This window comes from Cylas formicarius, unplaced genomic scaffold, assembly GCF_029955315.1.
Source record: "Cylas formicarius isolate icCylForm1 unplaced genomic scaffold, icCylForm1.1 PGA_scaffold_6__28_contigs__length_40554024, whole genome shotgun sequence".
In the NCBI taxonomy this organism is placed as follows: Eukaryota; Metazoa; Arthropoda; class Insecta; order Coleoptera; family Brentidae; genus Cylas; species Cylas formicarius.
The window spans coordinates 8,064,056-8,083,549 of NW_026844347.1; the positions used below are offsets into that span (position 1 = coordinate 8,064,056).

The 19,494-nt window shown below is 33.0% G+C and overlaps 1 protein-coding gene across 4 annotated transcripts in view; it reads left to right on the top strand.

The window, feature by feature from the left end:
• Positions 1 to 19,494, top strand: part of LOC132702882 (metabotropic glutamate receptor 2-like) — a 410,472-nt gene that overhangs the window by 109,897 nt on the left and 281,081 nt on the right. The window lies entirely within an intron of this gene.

Consider the following 19,494-nt stretch of genomic DNA (forward strand, 5'->3'; position numbering starts at 1 on the left):
TTTTTTTATGTAAATTCACTGTATCATTTACTAATTTATACTGACCTATCAGTTTCTATATGTTGTTAAGTCAATTAAATCTTCATTTAATTTGCACAGTTGCAAATTTCGAAATTCAGAAATTATTTATTTCCACTCAGACCTGTGCAGTCAAGTGTCGGATATGGTCAAAATAGAAGCAAATTATAATGAACAACTTATCATTATCTATATGAATTAGTTAGTTACAACTAAAAAATCTTAAAAAGGTTGACAATTGATAACAGGTAGCAATAGCTACAACTTTTTTTTCAATATAATATAATTGATCCAGGTTAGGCGAGAATCAAAATAAACATCTAATGATATAGGAAAAAAGTGGTCTTTCCTGAAAGGATTTAAGCAAAAAACTTTTATGCTTTTTACAAAACTTCTGGATTCCTCCTGCGTCGGTTTTTGCTTAGTCAAAATTTCTGACGTTTCGCCAATCATCCTGTCGGCTTCTTCAGACGCAGGAAGAATCCATAAGTTTTGTAAAAAGCATTACCTGTGGAAATTTCTTTGAAAAATTAAAAAAACTTTTAGTTAGCTGGGCAATAAATGCATGTGCCGTAATTATACCGCATAACACAAGAAAGTGGGAACACTCTTTTAAACGGCTTGAGATAGCGGTTTGAAATTTGGAAGGGCTGAATATCTAATTTTTTGACAATATGTAGTCAATGGTTGCACTTCCGATTTGAGCGGAAAGGACAGTAAAATTTGAATTTTAAATGCCACAACCTATATTTTTTTGAATTTTTCTTTTCAAAATTTTCTTTCTCAAAAATTAAATAAAAAAAATAAATTTTTATTTGAAAATTGTGTCTAGGAGGCTGCGACTACCATAAATTATATTTACCGGGTCACCTGATCATGGGAAAAATTGTAAATAAAACTTTTCTTTGATTGTCTAATGGCAAATAGCATTTAATGTAATGATTTATGAATTTGAAAACCGGTACTTTCGTTCCAACATTCTGACACCAAAATTTTCAAAATCCGTTACAAAATAAGCTCACAGGAAGGAAGAAAACCCGATAAGTAGTAGTATATTATGCAAGTGCGGTACACGGCATTTGACTCACGTGTGTTTAATAAATGAGTGACTTAAAAAATTTACCGAACGTGTTGCATACTATACTTTTTCTACGACCGTTAGTTTTTGGGTACATTTTCGCAAAATAACACGAATACATTCATTGGCATGTCCGTCAGAATTGACAAAATTCAAAACGTGGGAAACATTTCTGAAAACATCCGATTGCTCCCAAACCCGTGCGGTAAAATCGCGGAAATATCCGAAGTGGCTCGGATCCGTGGGAAACGAAACTGCCGTGGTAAAATGACGCTTTCCGCACGCTAGATCGGTGTGTAATTAGGTATTTTACAGACGGGAGTAGAAAAATACATTTTTATAAAAACAAAATATTACTTAGGTGGCTTTGCTTCTATTCATCAAGTCGACATGACTGAAAATTCTGACAGTTTGTCGTGTTATCGATTGGGATTATCATGGAAAACAATAATCAATTTACAAATTGAGAAAACGTTGATATATTTCTGACATACGCAAATGCAGAAAAAACTTTCGACAGGCCCGTGCATTGTATGCAGCCCGCATGACAATTAATAGTAAATAGAAGCAAAGCCAGCTAAATAATATTTTGTTTTTATAAAAATGTATTTACTTATCTCCTTATTTCCTTCCTGTGAAGGAAGGGATTTTGAAAATTTTGGTGTCAAAACATTGCAAAGAAAGCATCGGTTTTAAAAAGTTTTTGGTCCCACTAGGGTGCTATCTGAAAAAACTAGGTTATCCTAAAAAATTAATAGATCATTACATTAAATGCTATTTGCCATTAGACAAGTAAAGAAAAGTTTTATTTACATTTTTTCCCATGCTCAGGTGACCCGGTAACTAGTATTTATGATGGTCTCAGCCTCCTAGACAACTTTCAAAAATTAAATAAAAAATGAGAAAAACCGTTTGATCGTATGTAGATTGATCCCCTGAATCCAAAAATGCAAGAAATGTCCGTTAAGCCATTTAAAATGCGAAAGTTAATGTCGTTTCCAGTCAAACCAGACGTGTAACGATTGACTACATATTGTCAAACAGTTAGCCTACATTAGCCTTTCAAAATTTCAAATCGCTATCTCCAGCCGTTTAAAAGTTAAAGAGTATTCCCACTTTCTTGTGTCATGCGGTATAACCAAAGCATTTATTGCCCAGCTAACTAGAAGTTTTTTGCTTAAATCCTTTCAGGAAAGACCACTAACTCTGTTCTTTCGGCATTTGTCATCAGCTTGAATTTAGGTAAATTGAATACTATTTTGGAACTATTTCTTCATACTTCAAGCTTGCTTCTATCAGAAGCACAAACGGCATCGTCAGCGAAAATAAATAGATAACTAGCAGCAAAAAGTTGAAGAATATCATTAAAAATGATGAGCAAAAGAGAACCCAACAAGCTCTCTTCAGGAAGTACATTTAAAACCACAATATATTCCACATATATGTTCATTAGCCCGAATTGAATAACTAAATTATATGTTAAGTACTACCACATTAAAATTTAAGACGTCAATAGCCCGCTGTAAAAGAATTTGACATTCTCCTTCGTCCTGTCGAATAGAAAAATTGCTAGTATTTTGTTTTACATTTATAAAAAACTGTGCTGCTAACCCTACATTTTGATATCTTTAACAACAAAGCGTACATCAAGTAATATATTAAATGTCAATATCGCTCTGCCAGTCAGAGTTAACGTCTAGTGTATCACGACTACGATGAAGAGGTTCCATTTTCCATCATTCTTTCTGGGTTTACCACGTGACATATTCGATTCCTCCAATTCCCATTTATCGAAATTTCGGGGTATCGGACTCTCGGAAGTCGATACTGGCGGACTAAACGTCGAGTGACTTCGACACGATGAAATGCGAGGCAGCGCAGCGTTTAAAATGGCAATAAATAGCCAAAGCGTGCGCGAATGGATCTGCAGTTAACAATGAATAATACGTCTGTTCGTACATATGCCGACCGCCCAATTTATTGGGTGCTGTTAGACTTCCCATCCACCGCGTCTTTGTATTAAAAAATGTCATTTATTACGCTCTCGCATATCGAAAACAAGCGAAAATAGCACGATTCTTCCCATTGTATTCCAACTCTGCCGGAAACGGAAATGTGATATATGTAGAGGGATACTGGAATATACAGGGTAGCTCACTACTGGATTCTTTGTCAGGAAGCCGTAAATGGGTATTTGATTAAAACACGTAATTATTCGATCATAAAGTGCAGACATCCTTTACTATTGAACTACTCAACGTAACTATGTTTCTAATCTAACTAAGCCTATAATCGTAGCATCTTGCCAAACCACAACAATAATTCTCTTCTATTAACTTTTATATCTCCAGGGAGCTTATTTTATCGAAAGTTTGCGAACTAATTGCAGCATTTTAATGGATGCAAAAACTTGGTTTATTCACACATCGCAATGCATGACGTCACACATAGTTGATTTCTACATCCATTGGCTACGTCTTGCCTATAATTATTTCCAAAGCTTTTCTTTTATTTCGTATTTTTTGTAAAAAGTTATGGCCACGTTCTTGGTTTTATTTACTTGTATAAAATAAATTAATTAATTTTAATTAATTAAACTTAGTCTAATAATGCTACATTTAATTAAGGGTTTGAATAAAAATGCCGTCATTGTTGTAATGATTTCGTCCATTTTGTAATTCTTATTTGTTGTGTTTCAGTTTTTTTTTCTTTCCCTGATTTTTACATTCTAAACTAAAATTTTCTATTTTGATTTGATGTGCTAATTAAAGTGCATAACAGCAAAATTATCTTTAAGTGTCTGCCAAACATCAGATTAACCAAATTAATATACAATAAAATGAAAATAGCTATACGGAAAAACATAGCAACGGAATATTATTATGCACAGGATCACAAAGAAAATATTGTGTCTTATTGCTATTCTTATGCTCCCGTGTACTGCATAAACATTTATCGACAAGTGACTAGAATGTAATCAGAAGCTAACATTAAAAAACCAAACCCAAAACCCAAAATGGAGTCTTTGTATAATGTTGCAATTGCAGGGGTAATTAAACAGGGTGGATTACTAAAAGCTTGACATATAAATTGCAAGGTGATTCTCCGTATTTCAATTTTTAAAACCTAATTTGCATGCAATAGTGGGACGTGTTTAATAACGTAATAATTTTAGAGATGGGTGGATAATCGGGGCATTAATTATTCTATAAATAAAAAATGAAAATAGATAAATTGTAATAAATATTGTTACTTAAAAAAACTGCCATTAACAATATAAATTCATTTATCAATTTTAGTCGTCATGTTCCGAGTGGTCAAATGAATAGTTGTTGGAGTGCAAGCAAACAATAAAGTCTTCAGTGTTTCTTAACATATTATCAACTGCCCACATTCTGTCTTCTATTTCAATCATATATTCGACGCACTTACTCAATTTTTCACAATCCAGTGACTTTATTTATTTTTGCAATAGGGTTTTAACGTCATTCATTGTAAAAGTGTTGTTATGCCTTTCTAGAAACCCTTTTACTTGGAGTTTTACACTGATATGACAGAAGGCAAAGGCAAATTTCGTGAAAATAATTTTATTACAAATTTTAAATATCCGGTAACCCCTTTTTCAGCATATCTTTCTAAGATAAAGTAAGTCAATTGAAGATGTTATTATTTTGCATTTTCGTGAGTGGTTGTCCAAGAACAAAATAATCTTGTATTTACTTATTTACTATTCGTTTAACAATTTTTTATAAATCTAACAACCTTGTGCTACTTTATAATGCAGATAAGGCTTCTTAAGAAAACCATACTTATTTAAAAATATTAGATCAATGCATACTCTACAAAACCGATAAGACGAACTATCTCTTTACTAAGCTTTATTGTACGAAAGTCCTAAATAAACCTTTTAAACTATTTGGTACTTTACTATTACAGCTTAAGTAACATCTAGTAAGTTAATGACCTTTTATAATGTGCCGTGTAACGATGGTGATATTTGTTCCGTATGCTTTAAATCTAGATGGCATCTGCGGGCATCTAAGTATATATTTTGGTCTTGTGTGGCCATTTGGTAGAAATTACTTCATTATACAGTATTAAACAATGAAAAAGTCTTCTGTCTCTCAAGAGAGCCTCAATCCCCCATCGTATTTGCTTATTCCACCAATTAGACCGATACCGCAGACAACTTGAGAAAAAATAAAAGTAACGTTAAAGACAGAATCGAACTTTTCCGTGATGGGTTTTTGTATATTAACACTAGCCAACCCGGCACACTTCGTGCTGCCTTAATCGATAAATAAAAAACCTAAACTTTTATATAAAATAATCTTAAAACAAACGAAACGAATCTGCATTTAAAAACATTTTCTAATGAACCATGAAGTTTTATAATTATTTTCGACTCAATATCACAAAACAGAGTTTTCCTAAAATACTGTCTATTTACAAGGTATAAATTTGATATTGACAGACACTCACTATTATGATACAGTCTGTTAATCAATTTAAAGCTTTCTCAGAAACTGTATTTTTTGTTTTGTTTTGTGGTGAGTAAGTAAACATTGAAGATGGTTTTCCGACGCGCGAACACGTGACGAAACAGGGAAACTTCAAGTTGATTCCTCAAACTTCTAACGACTGTCCTTGCGATTTATAAATGGTCATCGCAAAGGACAGACGTACTGGAAATTGTAAGCGTTTTAAATCGAATGGTACATCCGTTGGAATCATCGGAATCCGCGGGATCCTCTCCTTTGTATTTTCCTTTTATTATTGATGCCTCAGTGACGTTATTCATCAGCTTTTTCACAGCCAGTCTTGTTCATTGCTCAGTAGAGGTTGATTAATGTTACGCAGCATGATGACAACTCATCCTACTTTTAACTGCAAATTGTTAGGAGTTGATCCAGACAATTCCAATGAATCTTAAAACTCCGTGGAACAGTTGACTACGTCATCCTGGTTCATAACGGTGTCGATTGATTCAAAGGAACCCAACTGTCCTGGAAGAAAATTCTGCATGGTGGCATTGAGATCCTCGACATTTTTATTTTTTGCCGCCAATATTGCTCCTTCACTCAGCCAATTATGGTTGTTGAACTTTTGCGCTATATCTGGGAAAACACGCTGAATCAGATCCTTTTTTGAGTCTGTGATGTGACAGAAATCTGTGGGTAATCTGATGAATCCGGTCGAGGTGTTCACTGCAATTTTATTATTTTCAATGTGTAATAAGTGCTTCGGAAACACATTTGCAGTTTCATCTTGTTGCAAAAATACTCGCATGTTAGTTGTTAATTGGAGTGTCTTTACATACTGCCACAAATTCGAACATTTTAGGCATGCATTTAGTTCATCAGCATTATTATTATGCTGACGGAACGCCATTGCATTGTTCTGACCTCTTCCGCACATTGAAATTACCCTTTAAAAGAATTTTCATTCCCTAAGCCAAGACATTTCATAATAGTCAAAAATGAATGGTGGCTCAGCCTACGCAATGCCTTAGTTTAGTGTCAGTATTATTAAAAAATAAAAAAAGGAGCAGTTTCAAATATGAGCGTATTTCTGGAAGAAAACCCCTTTTTGATTTACTATTATTGGATTATTCGAAGCTAGATACTAACATTTGCTTAAACGAAAACGATCACCATTCAAGGTCAATCATGCCAGTCGACATCCTTAAATGCCCTAGACCTAAAAAAACCTTAATAAATCAAAAGCCAGCAGCTATACATTTCACCGTAAACGCAAACATGACAAATATAAACGAGCTAAAGTTTTTGACATATAGAATCGCACAAACATCTTGAAATCCCGGAATTTGCAAATCGGATGTATGCGATTTATTAAGGCGGGGTATCTTCCAGAAAGATAAATGATAAAATCAGAAAAGATTATTACCACCTCTATCGCTATTGACGACTGTTTTTATTGACGTTCAGCTATAGCACCGAATAAACCCCAAGTCGGCCAAGTAATTTGAAATACAGTGAGCGACTAAAATACGAAACCAAAAAAAGCAGTTATTGGATTTTAAGAAAAATGGTATTTTTTGCGCATGTTTTGCAGAAAACGGAAAGAGTAGATTTCGATGGCAAGTTTGTTTTTTAAATGGAACACAATTTTTTTTAATCCATTTTAACATTCTGTGTCATATTTCACGTAAAAGGATAAAAAGCGAAAATTTAATTTTGAAATGAACACGTAAGTAGAGAAAGTAAATATGACGTATCAAAATGAAACCTAATGAATTGAAATGTTAATTTTTATTGGATATGGAGACAAAACGAGGACTCAAGAAGAATTTTGTAATTTGTTGAAAGAAAAAAATTCAGAAGTACCCATAACAAGATGCGCATTGGGCTTTGAGTGTATTAAAAAGAGAAAAAGATACCGACCTCAGACTACAGTTTTGCGAAATTCTGATGGAAATGTGCAACCATTTCTTCATCATCAGATACTGCTTGGTGTGATTAAGCAACGTTTTGTTTAAATGGTACGGTAAATAAACAAAATTATAAGAATTGGAGTAGAAATAATCCCCGATGCATGACAGAAAATAATATACATCCACAAAAAATAAATATTTGCACAGGGATTTTTTCTAACAAACTTATTGAAACTTATTTCATTGATCAAAATCTGTAAAAATTTGAGAATGACTTACTCCTTACTCCTACACCCAAAGTTTTATTTCCAAATCCAATCAGCCCGGTGTGGTTTTAATAGCATTGTGCGCTCCATTTTGGTCGAGAAGTGTGTGAATATTTGAATACGATATTTACCGGACAATGGATTAGTAGAAGGGATCAAAAGAATGGCTTGCGAGATCTCCAGATATTACTCCACTGGGTTTTTTCCTCTGGAGATATTTATAACGGAAAGTGTATAAGAAAAACCACAAAGTTTTATGATTTAAGAGTTAAAATTAGATAACAAATAAGCCAAATTAATGAAAATGTCCTAAATAATGTTTTGGAGCGGTTTTTAAACCGATTAGCGCAATGCCAAGTTAATGGTGGGCATTTTCAACACCTAATCAAATATTCTTTTTCTAGTCCCTTCTATAAAATATCTAATTGTACACCGATCTAGGGTGCGGAAAGTGTCATTTTACCATGTCAGTCTGGTTTCCCACGGATCCGGATCACTTCTTACATTTCCGAGATATTACTGCACGAGTTTAGGAGCAATCGGATGTTTTCGGCTTGAATTTTGACGTTTGTTGAGTCTGACGGTCAAACTCACGATCGTAGAAAAAGTATAGTATGCACACGCACCTTTAGGTCGCTCGTTTATTAAGCACTTGCTCCGGTGCGCTTCGCCCGTTCCAAAAAAAATCGTAACTCAAATGCCGTTTACAACACTTGTTGCATAATATACTATGTTTTCTCTTTATTCACTGCGGATCTTGTAATGGGTCTTTCTCTTGGGCTAAACTTCTTCTTGAGTCTCGTTTTGGTCTGCAATAATAATTCTCTAATTTTCATTTCAAAGCGTCCTCACTCTCACAATTCTAAATTTGTCAACAACTTACAATTTTAGCCAATCCGTCAAATCCTCTGCTGCATCCATAAACCAAAACTTTGCAGCACCCGATAAACTGTTCTTTGCTGTAAGAACAGGCCAGTTATGTAATGAAGCAGTTGTTTCTATTTGCTTTAGCCACAGTCGAACTACCTTGCACCAATAAAATTCCCAAATATTGTGTGAGAGGCTCCGGGCCATACAGTGCCGATGGTTTAATCATTATATAAAGGCAGGCTTGCATTTAAGGCACTTAAGACAAAGCCAAGCGATTTTAATTTTTCCGCAATTTTCGCAGTTGATCTCCACAATTCAAATCAATTTTTCTATATCTCAAATCATATACTTTATATCTATATCTTATCTTTCGCAAATAGAGTAAGCACTAATCCGCAAAATTAAATTCGCTAAAAGAGCTAATGACCAACGTAGTCCACGCTACTAAAATTCTGAAAAAATGCAACTTACAAAACAAAATAACATTTTGAATAAACTACTGGCGTGATGGTATCTCGAGCGAGCCAAAATATTTTCTCGTCAGATGATAATAACTTTCTCATTGTAATGCTAACGTGCGGTTTATAAGATCCCCACCGCGCCCGTAAATTATCGTGGAAAGGATAAAGAACCATAGGTGTCGCAGCAGCCGTCTTGGTGCTTCCATTATCTGACGCCAGGTCCCCGAATGCATTTTCTGAAAGAAACCGTGGAAAAAGTTTACGAGAAAAATGCCGTCAAGGGTGTTACCTGCCTTTTAACTTTTTTCCTTCGACGCTTTTAGAGCAGAACTCCGCCACAATGGCGAAAAGATCCGTTTGCAATTTTAAACGAAATTTTCGACTTAATTTTATTAGCGGTTAGACGGGTCGTCCCAACTGGGAAATGCATCGTCTACTGTTATTTTGGGATCATCCCAACTATATTTTATTAAAGTAACGGTTACGTCTCGATTGACAGTTTTATAAAACCTGAGAAACTATCAATTCTTCGGGGGGCGTTTTCGTTACTATTACAAAACCGTCATGGCAAATAGAGAATGTTATAAAGGTAACCAAGAACCAATTTTTACCCTCATATAAACCTTTTACTCCCCATTATATTTGCAAACGATAAATTAGTTTTGTAACGCCAAAAGTAAATTTTGACTTCCGGTATAGACCCTACCTACCTAACCTAATAGCGTTTATAAACATCAAACAAAAAACGCCCTCTTTGCGCTTCGTCTTTTTCTAAATTATCGGTTTACAATATATTTTACTTCACATTCTTGTCAATGCATTTTTATTTTGCCGGAAATGTTTTATTAAATATTATAACAACTCAAAAACTCAAAAAAATTGCTACGATGACGAAATATTTATCGAATTATTTTATATCTTGGCCTTCGTTTTGAGCGGTTTAATTTTGATAAAAACCTTAAAGTAAAAATAATTAAAATTTAAAATTCAAAACATTTTTTAATCTTACGTTTGTGTTGCAATATGTCCTTAAGTGTAAAGAATATTGCTTAAAAAGGTTTTTTATATCTCTCTGTGTTGTGTCGGTTTAAAAAAAGATAACAAAGCCGCCATATTCACCATGTTTGTTCTTTAAAAACTTACAGTTTCAAAGTATTAACCACGTAGAAAACTTACCTTGATCTGTTGTAGTACTGTCGCTCTTACAATAATACCTAAGGTGATTTTGCAACACTTATAAGGAACCGCTATAAAACTATAAGTAACGGGAAAACCAATTGAAAACTATTAGTGCGCAAATGTAAAATGTCAATTTTTCAATCATAATTTTAGTTTTAAGTTGTTTATTTACTTGTCATAAAGTAACGAAAAAATTATGGATGCATCATTATAAGACTTAAAATGTTTTCGTATTTTTTGGACTCCTTCTAAAACTTAACAGCAATGGTTTTTTACAAAAATATAAAAACTGCTATAAAGGGTGAAGTTTTTCTGGAAACCGTAAAAAGAAGCGGCAATCATCATTAATTTATTTATTTGGTGCTTAGTTTGTTACAAAAGTAACGTAAGGTGTAGACGAAGACATTATATCCAAAATGGACAGCCAACACAAACTAGTTTATATGAATGATTTAGTTTCCAGGAAGATTTTGCATAACTTGGCTGACACAATCACGTTATGCGCTTGGCAATGTCAAAACTTATATCAGTTTATGCTCTGCGCTGTCAGCTTAAGAATGAAAATTGAAATTATGATGATCGTAACTGATAACAAACACTAAACAGCACCAAACTATATATAATAATTATTAATTATATCATTACTTAGTAATGTGGGTTGAGAATATAATCCGTCTGTCAGTTTGTCATGTCTGTCAATAATAACGTCTTTGCTTGTATAAAGGCCTACTCCATACTCCATAAAGAGCCCAAAATCCAACCTCTCTATGCTTCTACCGATGGCAACGTCTGAAATCCATTATATAGTTAATATTATACACAATGATTGAGCATGTGGTTGATTAGTTTGAGGAGGGCCTGTCGACTTCGGTAACGTTACTAATATACCTCTTTCTAAACTTGAGTACTACCTAATTCGCGAAAATACCCTAGCCCTTTTTAAATCTTATTTGACCGGAAGAAAGCAATATGTTGTCTGGAATGATCGGGAATCCACTTTGTTGGACATTAATAATGGAGTGCCTCAGGGTTGCATCCTTGGTCCACTTTTGTTTATAATATACATAAATAATGTAGTATTTGCAACAAATGCTGTTTGGAGTATACTCTATGCGGAGGACACATCATTGATTTAATCGGGGAAAGATCTAACTAATTTAAATAAAAAGGCTGTCACTACACTCTCCATGATTGAGCAGTGGTTCTCTGCAAATAAACTTAAATTAAATTCCGATAAAACGAAGACTCTAATTTTGAATACCAATACAAGAAGTAAGAAATCTGAACACAGCTACATGACGCGAACAGCTGAAATATCATAACATTAAGATCGAGGTTGTGTACCACACAAAAAATAAACTTAATCTAGATTTGTATAATATTTTTGCAAACCCACTTTTTCGGTCCAAAAATATTGATGTTAAACGACTTTCATTAAAAAATTCAGACAATTATCAAAAAAGTTTTTTGAAGACCATTGTTTCTATTCCATATACGAATTTGTTGCTCATCGGGCACAGTAGATCTAAGTTATTTTAAGTTATTTTATAAATTATTATTATTATTATTCTTAGGTTGTTTTACTTTCTGGTTACACTGGTTTAGCTGACTTCAAAAATACGTTTTTGTATTTATGTGGTCAATAAACGATTATTTACTTATTAAACAGTTAATATGAGAATGTTTTCATATATTTGTGCGGTAAATACAGTTTGAAAGTCAGTTGCGATTCGTAATATTCCTAAAAATTAATTGGAATTGGAATAAGTAATCTTTTCGAAACTAAGTTATGTCAGCGTTATTGTCATATAAACCAGATATCCTAAAAGTTTGTTCTATATCGCCTCCAAGAAAAGATAAATGCTATTTTTTTTTAAGAAATTTACGCAAACTAAAATCCACATTATTTACATTGTATTATTTATATACTACAGTCCTACAGTGGAGGAGGCTTAGTTACCGAATTATTTTGTCTAAATGGTTCTGGTGAAGTATATTTTTTAATCGAGCGTATGACGTCATGATAATGGAAATTGTTTGAGAGAAGAACTGATGTGAGATGTGTTAATTTCTGGTTAGGAAACTCGTGTTTAGAAATTAATTAGGTATCGATCAGTATGAGTCGGTTGTTTATAGGTAGATTGGCCTAAGGTTAAGTTTCGTTTTTGACCAATAAAAATATCTAGAAATTGAAGGGTGCTGCTATTTTCTAATTCGATAACGAAATTGATGCTTGATTGTATAGAGCTCAGGCAAGAAAGAAATAAGAATATTTTTGGTGATGCAACAAGATAATAATAATAATAATAATAATATATGTTTATTTTTTCACTTCGTATTTACATTTATCTATTAGCAGTTAACCAAAAGCATAGCGCAAAAAAAAGGAACTGTGAAACAATTTTAAAAAAGATCTAAACCCAGTCCATAATTCCATAGCGACTTATATCTTAACATATTAATATATATTCTAAATATATCAATTAATTAACATGAATTTATAAAAAAACAACACTATACAGTATCTTATTAATAGAAATGCATAATTAAAATGAGAAAGTACCATTGAACCCACTAATCTAATTTTAAGGTTAGTTTTTAAAAGGTGACGATTATAATAAATGTTTTATAAACTCATATGGGCTTTTTGAATTCACTTATTTGCGTGGGGCTTGAAGAGCAAACCACTATCAAAGTTTAACACATATTCGTAAGGTCTAATTACCTCTTTAGAATCACCAAATAACATAAGGTACGATTTGGTAGTATTTATTTCCAATTGATGCGATTCTCAAAACTCTTCAATCCGCTTGATATCCTTGTTTATAATTTCCATAGCCTGCTGGAATTTTTTTGGAAAAAATGAAAAATATATTTGGGTATCATCAGCATGGGAATAAATGTTACAGTCCTGCAAACAACTACTCAAATTGCTTGTTCATCACTCTCTCAAAGAATGTCGTCTGTTATATTTATTAATGCTGACGTGCAACTAAACCCTTTTCGAAATCCTGATTGCGAGGAGGGAAGTAACTGGTGAATCTAGTCTAAATGATATTTAATTTGTTGGTTAATTATTTTTCCATAAACTTTTGAAAGTACGTGTAAGATGCTTAAAGGTCTTAATTATGGAAGAAAAGTTTCAGGAAATGCGGATTCGATAGTGAAGCTATTGAGTATATTCGTGATAAAGGGAAGTATTCTATCCACACCCATCCCAAGAGTTTTAAGTCTGTTTTTGTGAAAAAACTAAGCAATCTATTAAGCTCTGTTTTTGTCTTTTGATTGTAAAAATTTAGTAAATTCTTATTAGGTGGATATCCAGTACCGCAGTTCTTAATGAAATTTTTAATATTTTAATCAGAATTATTTAAAAGATAAAAATATCATCTATGTATCTTTGCCACCATTTGACTTTTCGACGAAGTTTATATATGGCTAGTTTTCAAAATTTTCTATTAAAATATTTGCGATGACAGCTGAAAGTGGGGAGAACCCTTAGTTTCGTGATATCGAAGCTCTCGAGCAACCTAATATCATATAGGTTTTTATCTCTGTCACATTTGAGATTCGGTCATCGGTAAAGCAATAAAATCTCACTTTGAGTTGCTCAACCCAGAGCAGAGCAATTAACTCTCATTTCAAACAGTGCACTGAAAATAATTTTTTGTTTTCGTTAATTACGCCTTTTATTTATTCTTGTTTCAAATTTTAAAAATGAAGCTGTACAGTATGTTATTTTGATTATTGATTCTACTTAAAAAAGAATAACGGTGACCACAAGTATTATTATATTAATATTTAGAAGTTAAGAAATTATATTATTTTATTAATGTTTTAAATAATTAATTTATCTTTATCTTATTTTTTTGTAATTTTTGACATAAATTTATCTTCTCTTAAAATACAGTGAAAAGCGAGAAATTTAAAATGAATTCGAAACAATTGCATTGCTCTAAAGCTGAAAAAATAAACTCTCTGTAGCAATTGAAGGATCCAATTCTTTGTTCTTCTAAGAAAATAATTGATACAAAGTGAGGGTCTAATTCGCAATCCATTTCGAAAACGTCTAATTTATCGAAACTACGAGACTAACAGTACAGCAAACAAGTTTCGTTGAGAGCATTCTGTTAAAAATCGTCCATCGTTGTGAATAACAGCTTGCCCGGACGGCGAAAGAGAATAATATACGAATTTTAATTTCAGGAATGAAGGCAAATGGCGTACATAATAAAAATGCATACTACTAATTCCTGGATCTAATCCAGCAAACGGCTATGGCATACGAAAATCTAGAGAATCGTTTATGCATAAATAACTATGGGAAAAGAGTAGAAATCAAAATATTTTGCACGGTATATAATAATAGATAGAGACACAAATCATTTCACATACCGCATGTGTAATCCTTATGTAAAATATCTAAATAATATATGTATGTATGACAAGTAGTATACATAACAAAACAATAAAGAATCACATTAATAAAACATAAAAAACTACCAACAGATTAGACTAGAAGCTTCCAAAAATTCTGAAATCATAATAAAAGTAGTCTTGCGTGAGTCATTTTTTTATAATAATAAGTCCGGTAGAACTTTTTACCAGTCTTTTAGTGCGTCAATTGCGTATAGCGATTTGCTTCCTCTTCCTTTTCCGCCGGGAACTTGAAGTTAGATGAAAGAAATTGAACTAGAAATTGAAGAATCACCCTGTTCAGAAGATGAGCCTCATTTTCTAAATCGACACGATTTAAGCGATTTTGTAAGAACTCTCGGTCTTACAGCAGCAGTTCTCTACAAGAAAAGAAAGTATGCTGATTTTTATGCTCCCCAAGATTGCTTTTTTAGTGACGTGGGTGGCTCTTTTTGACTAAGTCGGAATACTAGAAAAATAGTGACGTTTGTTTATTGAAGGCTCTGTGTCTAGCCTAAAGACTGATACTGATAATGAGTTGCCAGTATTGGGCATACCTAAAAGAAGACTATACAAGCATCAAAACTCTTCTTAACAAAATAAATTTCAAGGCTGTTTTAAACCCATATGACCTATCAGGGAAAATATTATACCATGGAAATATATCTTTCAAGATATTCTCGTTGCCTCTATATATCAAATTTGAGCTGGCAAAACAATTTGTGAGATCTCTTGACACAAATTCGTTCTCCTTAAAGTAAATATAAATCACAGCAATATGTCCCAGTTTGACCATAGCGGTACTAAATGCAATAGTTCTTACTGGGTCTTAAATTTAAAAAAATGCTTATGATTTTCAAACCAAAATAATTAAAAATGAATAGCTTTCATATGTTTGTATGTTTACTTTGCATTCCCATTTAAATTTTGCTTTATAAAACCTTGGAGACGTCACCACCGAGAAACATAGATTCCCATGCTCTATTCTGATAAAGATATTATCAGCAGAACGAATGAAATAATTATGGTTGATCATGTCTTGAATCTTAAATCTATTATACAAAAAAAATTCGTTCTATTATTAATTTTAAGTCCTAAATGGTAATTAATGTAAAACAGATTTTTTGTAAGATTATAAGCTCTTTTTTTTTGGGTAATTTATTTAATTTTTGCAGTAACTTTGACAGAAAAATATAGGTTTTAGCTATTTTAAAGGTGAAAATATGCTAAGATATATTGTACATTCATAGGCACGTCGACAAACAAAAATTAAATTCAGTGTTACAATCAAAACATAAAAACAAAAAACGCCAAAATTATTTTTTAAGTGTAACAAATCTTACATTTTTGACTAAGGAATAAGGAAAATATTTATTGCCCATAATTCATAGGTGTTGTTTGCTGATATTTTTGAGAATGGTTGAATAAGTTTAAATTACCTCGTGCAATACTACCATCAGAAGAATAATACACTCGTTTTACTTAAAAAAAGAAATGTCTACCTTGGACAAAATAATATATGAATATTATTTCGTTTCGTCTACGGTTAAAAACTTCCAAGGAAAATAGTTTTCATTTCGAAAAAACAGAAAATCACTTTTTTTAATCTCTTCTTTAAAATACCCAATTATAAATCAATGAAACGTGAGTAAAGTGTTATTTTGGAACGTCAGTTTCGTTATCTACTCATATTTCCGGGATATTACCACACTGGCTCGGAGCGATCGGATGTTTTCGGAGATGTTACCCCCCGCTATAATTTTGACGTTTTTATTTCTGGCTCCCATATCATATATTCGTGTTTTTTGGTAAAATCTACTCAAAAACTAGTGATCGTAGCAAAAGTATAGTATGCAATATTTTTGGTAAACATTTGAAGTCATTCATTTATTAAATACTCTCTCCCCTGCGTTCTGCTCGTTCCAAATAAACTCGTTATTCAAATATCGTTTACCACACCTGTGGCATAATATACTATTAACAGAGAAAGAAGATATTATCTGCTGACAATGACGACATCTGACAGCAGTTGACATTTTCGAAGGGAAACCAAGAACATGTATTATCTGAACAATACTTGGGATATACCGCTGGCAAAACACGGCAGGAGAAAAATGTCAGAAGAAGCGTGATGCAACCGTTCATGGAGTAGAAGCAGAACCGTTCCACTAGAGTAGAAGCATCCTAGGGAACATGTAAAAGAGTAATAATTACTCACATTGATATCCAAAATGGATTTGTCGGTGGTAGCTTACTAGTAAACCAGACTGCAAACTATCATACAGACATCAAAGCTGACGTTTTTGAACACTATTTGCAGCAAATGCTCGATGTTATCCACCTGGATCTGTTACACTCATGGATATTTCCTGTTATCACTCAGGAAAATGCACTGGAAAAAAAAATATTCATTGCCTTACTTTAACTTAGAAGCAATTTCAGAAAGATGTGCTGAAAAAGGAGCTGATGACCACAATTTATAAAGGAAGTTGTTTTGGAAATAGGACATTTTTGAAAAGATTATTAAATGAAATTTGTATATTTTTATCCTATTCTTACTTTGTTTTGCGGGTATGTTAAGAAATAAAACAAGACATTCGTTTCTCAGGAGACACTCGTTTTCAGGAACCGCGGTCAGAGTTTTATTTACTTGATCGTAGAATCATTAATATCCCAATTATCTGTACATTTCTATGATTATAATCATATATAATTTGTTTTTAAATTTATTTTTCTTATAAACATTACTTTTATCTACCAAACTCGTCTTTCTATTGTATGAAAATTGGTGTGACTCTAATTTACGAATGACTCGAGGTGTCTAGGTTTTATGAACTGAAATACGGAAAACTGTTATTGCAATTGATTGAAGTTATGTAAAGCTGCAACATTTAGGTCGTCCACCATGTTTAATAGTATGTTTATAAAATTACATTTTATTTTTCTTCTCCCATTAGAAAGTAAGCTAGTAGTACTTTCTACAATTAAAATGGACTTCTGTCTGGCTGATTTTTCGGCCCTAACTAAAAGATATTCTCGGATAGCTTGGTTTTCACACAAAATTTTCATTGATAATAGGCCACTGATTATTATTTTTTTAGAACATAAATAAAATTATTCCCTTCCTTTTCCAGTGGCGAAGACTAATAACGCCTCTCGACGAAATGTGAAAGTAATAAATTAAATAAACTGTAGGCGGAAAATTTAGATGTTTCCGGCTGACAAATAAATTTTCTCGCGCCAATTATTACCCCGATAATTTATAGTCAGTCAGTTAACGGGTAGAAATTAATTAATTTCAAGACGAATGGTATCCCCAAAACGTTGCTCGACCGTTAACCGATAGGTTTGTTAATTTTATGATCCCGCTTTCAATAACAAACACCCTGTGGTATGCCAATTTGTTATCGTTTTAAAACGCGAGCTGCTTTTGAGCTGCGGTTTTCTGTGTTCCGTCAATTGTCAAACCAATTTACTTAACAGCCTGCTTAATTTAGAAAGCGAGATGGCGTCTAATTGAGCAGACTTCAGTTTAAGAAGTTGTGCGGTTGACGGAAAATGTTCACCTCCTTTCAGGTCTAGTATTTAATTTGTTAAAACGTGTAAACCGTAAGCTACAGGCGGTTATAAATGGTTGAGCGCTAGGGTAAGCCGCTGCGGATGATTGTTGTGAAGGTTTCATGAAGATATTAATGGAATATTATAAGATATTAAGAGGTATTTAGAGATAATAAAGCTATCAAATTTAAACATTATACGGATGGTCAAAGCAGTAATAAAATAATGACAGATCTGCTATTTACTGAACTTGATCTTACTTTAAAGACATTGAAAAATTTCGGTTTGACATATTGTGACGATATAGCAAACACCACGTAAAATAGTAGGTCAAATTTAATACTATACTATACATGACGGACTGATAATGCTGGATTTTGTTAATATATGTATTGTGAACTATATCTAGTGTATATCAACTGATGTAACCCACTATAAATTTAAGTATTTTTCTCACTTGTCATTTTAGAAAATTATTAAGCTTATCCATGCGTCAGCGTCATGATGAATTTCAATTTTAAAATCATATGGCATTTCATTTCTTACTTGAGCTGGCAAAGGGAAGAGTGGTTTTAGGTAATGTTGTGCAATCATACTACCGAATTGTAATAGACGTGACTCTAGGGTCGCCTCCACCCAAGCTGGGGACGGGAGGAGGAATGTGAGCACCAGCCACGAGCACTGGTTGCCGCTGTGCGGTTTGAGGTTATGTCAGAATTTCTGTTCCGGAACCAACTTTGCTTATCTACTAAAATTATTTTTTTGACATATAACGCCTTATATCACATCTTATATGAAAACTCGCAAATATCACCAAGTGAGTGGAGAGATGTCCGAATTTTCATTCATAGCGTTTAATCATGTTGAATTAAGCTTTTGATTACGTTATTTTCCAATAATGTTACTAAATATGATTCAAAAACGTAAATAGAAAACTATTACAGTTTATAAATCCGTTCAAGACTTCGATATCGCGTCGCGTTTGAAATTTTTACGGTGCGAGTTGAATTTCAAAATGTAAATGTTAAATGAAATACACTTTTCGCATTTGACATTTCAATTATAACGTAAAAGAGTTGCCGGAACTCTATTCGCGAATCAAAGTGCGATTGAATTTTTAATTTAAAAATTACGGCTGACTACGCGAAAAGGCAAATGAAAAAAGTATGGTTCTCTTTTCCATTACTGAATTCGCAATTCTTGGAGTGTAGGTTAGTTTTAAGATGACGCAAGTTTTGCCTGTACTGGATGATT